The following is a 7,516-nucleotide window of genomic DNA, read 5'->3' as shown; positions in this document are numbered from 1 at the left end:
TCCTCGGTAAGGGAAAACAGTCCTTCGGACAAGCTTTGTTGAGGTTCGAATAGTCAATACAGGTTCGCCACGTCCCATTAGGATTTGGGACCAACACTGGATTGGCTACCCAGTCAGGGTAAAAAGCATCCCTAATGAATCAGTTTGCTTTTAACCTGTCGGCCTCCTCGTTCAGTGCCTTCTTCCTGTCGTCATCTTGTTGTCTTCGCTTTTGTTGCTTTAGAGGGAAGCTTTTATCAATATTTAGCGCGTGGCTTGCTATGTTCGGACTTATTCCTACCATGTCTGAAGGTGACCATGCGAAGACATCCTGGTTTCTCTTCAAAAAGCAAATTAGTTGCTATTTGGTTTCATCCTGGAGGTGTTTTCCAACCTTTACCTTTTTCGAGGGATCAGACTCTTCGAGCTGAATCTCTTCGAGCTCTTCTAAGGGTTCGAGGTCTACCTTCTCCTCAACCCTTGGATCGATTTCTTCATCAATCTCCAAAACCGTCCCATCTTTACTCTGAACAATGACGAGTGCTTGTGCGCTCGTCTGTTTGTTTCCTCTTAAGGAAATGTTGTAGCATTCCCTTCCAGCTAACTGATCTCCCTTCAACGTCCCGATGCCACTAGGGGTCGGGAACTTAATGGCCAGATGCCTTACGGACGAGACCGCCCCCAGCCCAACCAGGGTGGGTCTCTCGAGCAGCACATTGTAGGCTGAAGGTAGATCCACTACTACGAACTCTATCATCTTGTTTGTTGAGACTGGGTAGTCTCCCAAGGTCACGGGGAGTTCGATGGATCCCATGCAGGCAGTTCCTTCTCCTGAAAAGCCGTATAGCATAGTCGCACATGCTTTCAGGTCGCGAAGGGAGAGTCCCATCTTTTCAAGGGTTGCCTTATAGAGAATGTTAACTAAGCTCTCATTATCTATGAGAACTCGGTGGACCCTTTTATTTGCCAGCTGGAGGGTGATGACCAGTGGATCATGGTGAGGAAACTGAACATGGGACACGTCGTCCTCAGTGAAGGTTATTGGTTGGGATTCAATCTTTTGAATTTTTGGAGCTCGAGGTTCGGGTTCATAAGGAGACCCGTCCCCAGTCTTTAGCTCGTTCACATATCTCTTTTGGGCATTTCTGCCCACTCCCGCGAGATGAGGCCCTCCCAAGATGGTTATCACGTCTTCTCCATCGATCGGCGGGGGCCTATCTTCTTCCCTGGCTCAGGAATTGTTGTTTTATGTGGGCTGTGGCGCGCCTGCCCTCTGGCTCGTAGTCGCCTGATTAGCATTCTGGTTTTTGACATATTGTCTGAAATAACCTCTCGAGATCAATCCTTCGATCTCATCTTTCAGTTGTCGACATTCATCAGTAGTATGCCCGGTGTCTCTGTGAAATCAACAATATTTGTTGGAGACCCTCTTGGACTTCTGATTTCTCATTGGGTCTGGACGCCTGAAGGGGACCTGGTTTTCATTAGCCAGGTATATGTTCTCCCGAGACTCGTTGAGCTCGGTGTACACTCTGTACACGGAGAAATATCTTTCCCCCTTCTTTTTCTTTCCTCCCTCGGTCTCGGGGTTACTCCCTTCGTTCTTTTTTCTCTTGGAAGGGTTTTCTGCAGTAGGGTTCGAAGCTGGTGGGTCCGTCGAAGTTGAGGCAGAGTTTACGTTTATCGTTGTAGTTGCGGGCTGGGAAGTCACATTAAGTGTCGACCTTGCCTCCTCTACATTGACAAACCTCTGTGCTCGTTTGTTAAACTCAGTTAGGGACCTCACCGGTTTTCTCTGCATGTTGTCCCAGAGAGCACTTCTTGGCATTACACCAGCTTGGACAGCCATTAGATGACCGCTGTCATCCACATTTTGAGCTCGAGCAACTTCTAAGTTAAACCTTGTAAGTTAACTTTTCAATGTCTCACCTGTCTGTTGCCCAACGTTAGTCAGAGTTGATGCCTCTGGCCTAGCCCCCATAATGGCTCTGAACTTCTTCTTGAAGTCTTTAGACAGCTCATCCCAAGAAGTTATTGAGAGTCTTCTATATTTTTTGAACCAGCTTTTGGCTGGTCCCGTCAACGATGTTGGAAATAACATGCATCTGAGCTCGTAACCCACGTTACTTGCTCTCATTATGGTATTGAATGTACTCAAATGGCTGTACGGGTCGGACTTTCCCTCAAACGTTGGGACGTGAGGGATCCGAAATCCTTGGGGAAATGGAGTATTAGAAATATGGGGAGCAAACGGTTCAAGCTCCTCATCAGAATCTTCATATCGATCCTGGCCTTGCTCATTTTTCAAAAGCTGAAGGCCTTTTCTAACTGATCGATTCTTTCCTGGACCGGGTTCGCGAGGGGTCTTGTCTGGAATTGGTTGCCGTCGATCACAATTCCAGATTCGTGCCTCTGTAGGGGGTCTTTACGCCTATTTAAGCGATCCCTCAGATCCTGGTTCGTCGGGTTAACATTACCCCGATTCTGATTCAAATGTTCCCGCAGGTCGGAGCGATTCCTGTGGCTCCCAGTATTCTTCCGACCTCGATCATGCATACTGACTGATCTGGTATTTCCAGAGTCGTCACTAGTAAGACTTGTCGCATGATTATTTTGAGATGGGTCTTTTCGTGCTGCCTCGTTTCTGCTGTGCGAGACTGGGACGTTTGAATTTTTTTCAGATAGGGTGCCTCTCCGCTCTCGGAAAGCTTCCCTGTTCCCTTGTCTCTTCCCCGCACGTCTTTCGTCCTCATCTCGAACTGGTTGAGCATTCCTGCGAGGAGGTGAAGGATATCTTATAGGCGATGGAGGGAACCGTATGGGTGACGGTGGCTGCCACCCATTTCACGGCCTGGACGGTCCGGAGTTTGCCCGAGATGGGTTGGTTGCATTCTGTGTGTTCCCAGGGACTTGAGTCTGAGCCTCTGCAGGGGCTCGATTGTTCTCTGTTCTCACAGGTACCCCCGCAGGTGGATTAACCGGGGCCCTAGCTCGAGTACTTCTCTAGGGTCTTGAGGGAGCGGATGGATCTGCTGGTGCCGGAGGTTGTTCCGACCTTCTTGTGGAAGCATTCTTTCATGGACGCCCACGAGGCCTGCGGGGAGGAACATGCACGTCCCTCGGAGGAGGATCTTGGTTTTCACGCGGAGGCGAGGGCTGAGCCGCCTGTGCCTCTGCGGCTATCCTTGCTAACTCCTCATTCTGCTTGTTGGCTTCTGCCAACTGCTGTTTCAGCTGCCAGTGTTTAAGTTCCACAATGGGAACGTACTGTTCAGGATTGTAATACATATCCTCATCCCTTGGTGGTGCGGGTGATCCCCGAGAATCGGAGGATTCGCTTCTCTCTTCAGCATCCGGGTTTACCATTGGCTGTTTCCCAGGGCGTCTCGGATAATTTTCTTCAGGAACATTCTGATCATTAGTGGCCATAACTTGTTCAGGGATTGAATGCTTAAGGCTCTCAACGAGAGCACCAAACTGTTGATGCCGTTTTTCGTCAACAGTGAATAAAGAGCACGAAAACAATAAATGGTTATGGCCAGAAAAATACAATAAGACAAACAAGATTTTTTACGTGGTTCAGCAGTTAACTCTGCCTAGTCCACGAGTCTTTGTTATTGAAACTTAAGATGATTTCTAAAAATTCTTCAAGAATGAATTCTCCAGAGTTTCTCTCAAGATTACAAAAATTCGATCCTTTTCAATGGTACAAATCTTCTCTATTTGTAGAGGATATTTCAGAATACCATCCCACACATTTCAGGAAGTTATTCTGTATATGTACATAAATTTAATGGCATTAAAAGCCTGTAACTCCTATATACAAGGAAACGTCCCCTGAAGACCAGGGAACGTATAACTGAATAATAAATACCCCTTTATTATAGGAGATTTACAACAATGAATGTAGACTGCGTCTCTCCAAAATGATTCACTAAGATATTCAAAGTTATCAATCTACATCGTCAGTGCCGTGTTCACCCAGGTCTCTTAATGAATTTCGAGTTGTAGCATTTTCCCCGAGATCATGTGGCTTCGAACCCACACTTATGTCAGGCTCGGAACCCCTGATCCGAGGTCATCCGAGAATAGACGTACTTCGATGTTTGTCTTTCGAGTTTGTGAGGATTTCGAGGCTACCATCTTCGAGGTGCCCCTGCTTTGTAGGTTCGGTGCCTAGGTTGCGGGCACGTGTTCCAAACATTACGAGCCCATTCTTGACGAATGCAGCTTTTGAGATCACAATTCTTAAGGCTCAAAATCTGGGTGTAACAAATTATTTAGAATTTATCGAGAAAAAAATTAAATTACAAAAGACTGTGCGAAACACCGTTATGTTTTCTAGTTATAAAATGAAATAAAAGTTCATGTAATTTTGGCACAAAACAACTAATAAATCGGGTGTTTCTCAACCAATCCCTTCTTTTTTGAACTTAAGCTTATATTTGTATTTTTTTTTATCATTTTCATTACTTTAAATGAAAAAAAATATTTGTTTGTTTTTATCAATAGTGATATACATACTTTTTCATGTTAATTACATGAAATCTCATACTAAGTTAATAAATTACTCTTATTGCCAAGTAACCCCATGTAGGTAGAACTATGGGAAATTTTCAAATATACGGTAAATTAAAAAAATCAAAATATACGGTAATTACAGCTAATTATATTTTTACGGTAGAATCACCATAGCCCATTATATATTAAAGCTCACCCCAAAACCACACAAACTACACGATAAAGACCATCCCAAATCAATATTTATAAAATTAATAACCACCAACTCACACCAACTACACGATGAAGCTGCTTCTAAGACTAACCCAACGAAGGCTACCGAAAAAAATAAAATCTCTGAATTTACAGCAACCAATGGTAGTTTGAAAAAATATGCCTGCAATTGTATATTGATGAAGCTACATCAAAGTTATTCACTTGAAGCAAATTGTTATGATATTGTATCCATCATTTACATAATTGGTCTTGCATATTGGGTTTGATCAAGATTTATGTACTGGTCTTGCTTCAGTTTAATTGTACAGGCATTAAACTATATAAAAGTTTAGAAAAAAATGTTTATACTCATAAATATTTGAGAGAACTTTCACTTTGTTAATTATATAATTTTTAAAATACAAAACTTTGCCATTGTTTAAATGTAACTAAATTCTATATTAAACAAATATGTGAAGATTTAATATACAACAACTACAAACACATTATCTCTCAAAAAATACAAATAAAAACTACAAACACATTAACAAACTTGTAATTGATGGTAACACATTCATAATAGGTGTTAACAAACTTGAAACAGATTGTTACAGAACAACGAAACAATTATAAAGAGATTTGGTAAGAGTTAATATATTGTAACTATAAAACTGTATAAAACATATTAACGAATTTGTAACATATCTTTACAGAACCAGAATATGTGTTAACAAGCTTGTAATGCCAAGTGATTGGCTAACCGTGCCCTTTCCTACATATCTTCACAGAACCATAATATGTGCTAACAAGATTGAAATAAATAGTACCTAGTATCTATAGAACCATGATCTAGCAACTTGAGTCCGTGCATTAACAAACTTGTAACATGTTTTAGCAAAACCATAAAGCATGTTAAACTTGAAACAAATAGTACCTAGATTCTATATAACCATAACATGTGTTAGCAAGATTGAAACAGAGAGTACCTATTCTCTAAATAACCATAACACTTGCAGAAAGAATCCAAAAACACAAAAAAAAAAAAGAATTACAGCATGAGCATCCGTAGAGTACAATAATGCAAAAACACAGTGAAGCTTCACACCAGACTTAAATGATGCAAGGGAAAAATCGAAATGATATGCAATAAATAATATAGAGAAAATGTAATAACAAACATTAACAATATTGTAACATATTTGTATTAAGCCATGATATTTGTTAATAAATTTGAAACATATTGTTACAAGCCCATCCTATATAATCAAAACAAGCCATAAAAATCACAATTAAAAGCAACCAAAAATCACAAAAGACTATACAATTTGATAGACCCAACAAGAAATATATATGTAGTAACCAAATAGCTATATCAAGTACTCTACACTTGATCGGTCATTTTGATAGACCCATGCATGTGTTTCTCCTCCGACTCATTAGAACCACCAGTGCCAGCCTCCTTAGACTCGCCTGAGCCACCAACCACCCCTTCCTTCATAGCACGACATGCAGATCCTAAACATGTGACTGTCATTTTAGAAATAACAAAGGGGTATGAAAATGAAAGAATAAACCTATTAACAATCAAATAATCAACCTCGCTACCATGGATGATTAGAAGAGATCAGTGGAAAAAATCAAAATAAGGAAAGGGAAAGATGAAGAGGTTGGGAGAGTAAAGTAAGAGAGAGAGTGAGAACTTAGTGGGTATCGTAGAAAAAAAAAAGATGAGACACCAGAAGCTTCTTTTACATTTAATTTTTATTTGGTTTCAAATAGTATTAAAAAAATAATGGAAATTTAGGGTAAAATTGAAATAAAAAGCTATATATATGTAAAGCACCGTATATTTCTATTTTTTTTTTGTTTATACAGAGTATTCCGTAATTTTCTCTAGAACTATTGGGTTACATGTTACAATTTGTACTCTCTCTCTCTTCAAAGAAGCAAAGGAGAAAGGACATACTAATTTAAGGGAAATTCACAAAAATACATAAGATTTAAAAAAAAAAATACTAAAAATACAAAATCTGGAAAAAATTACAAAAATACGAAGGGGCTCAATCATAAATAAGGAGTATTTTTTTGTAAAATAAAGTGTACAAATTTGTAATAATACAGTTTTTTTATAACCAAAATTTACAAATTTGTAATTATGTTATAATTTTGTATACAATATTTACAAACTAAATGGAAAGTTGTACAGAACTCTTACAAATTGTTATTTGTATTTTTATGATTTTTTGTAAAAATTCCCTATTTTTCAGGCTATTTTAAAATTTATGTGTAATTTTTCCCTAATTTAATTATAGGGAGATTTGTCGAGTCGTGGAAAGGGAGGCAAGGGCCTTGGAAAATGAGGACTGAAGCATCACTCACAGGAAGGTTTTGAGATCACGAAGGCAGGGATCCGAAGATTGGCCAGGGGAGGCGGAGTTAAAAGAATCAGTGGGCTCATCTACGAAGAAACCAGAGGCATTCTCAAGATCTTCTTGGAAAATGTCATTCGTGAAGCCGGGACTTACACTGAGCATGCCAGAAGGAAGACGGTGACCGCCATGGATGTTGTTTATGTCCTCAAGAGGCAAGGCAAGACCTTGTATGGATTTGGCGGTTGATTTTTCTTTTAAATGTAGATCGATTCACTGACGCTTGTGCTGAGATCAGAGCTTTCTCCTTCATCATCATCTTGATCCTGATACAATGCCAATTATTCTTAATCAAAATTTAAAAAGTTATAATAGTGCAATCAAGAGCCTCCGATTAGCCCTAGATTTCCAAAGGTATTTCATTATCTTCCTCTATTTATTTGATTTACTTT

General features: G+C 40.0%; 1 pseudogene; it reads left to right on the top strand.

Annotated features, from left to right (window-relative positions):
- The first annotated feature begins 6,885 nt into the window (after positions 1–6,885).
- On the top strand, positions 6,886–7,313 carry LOC133795311 (histone H4-like; annotated as a pseudogene).
- Positions 7,314–7,516: the final 203 nt, after the last annotated feature.

Source organism: Humulus lupulus, chromosome 8 (assembly GCF_963169125.1).
Source record: "Humulus lupulus chromosome 8, drHumLupu1.1, whole genome shotgun sequence".
Lineage (NCBI taxonomy): Eukaryota > Viridiplantae > Streptophyta > Magnoliopsida > Rosales > Cannabaceae > Humulus > Humulus lupulus.
This window is presented reverse-complemented; position numbering and strand designations above follow the sequence as displayed.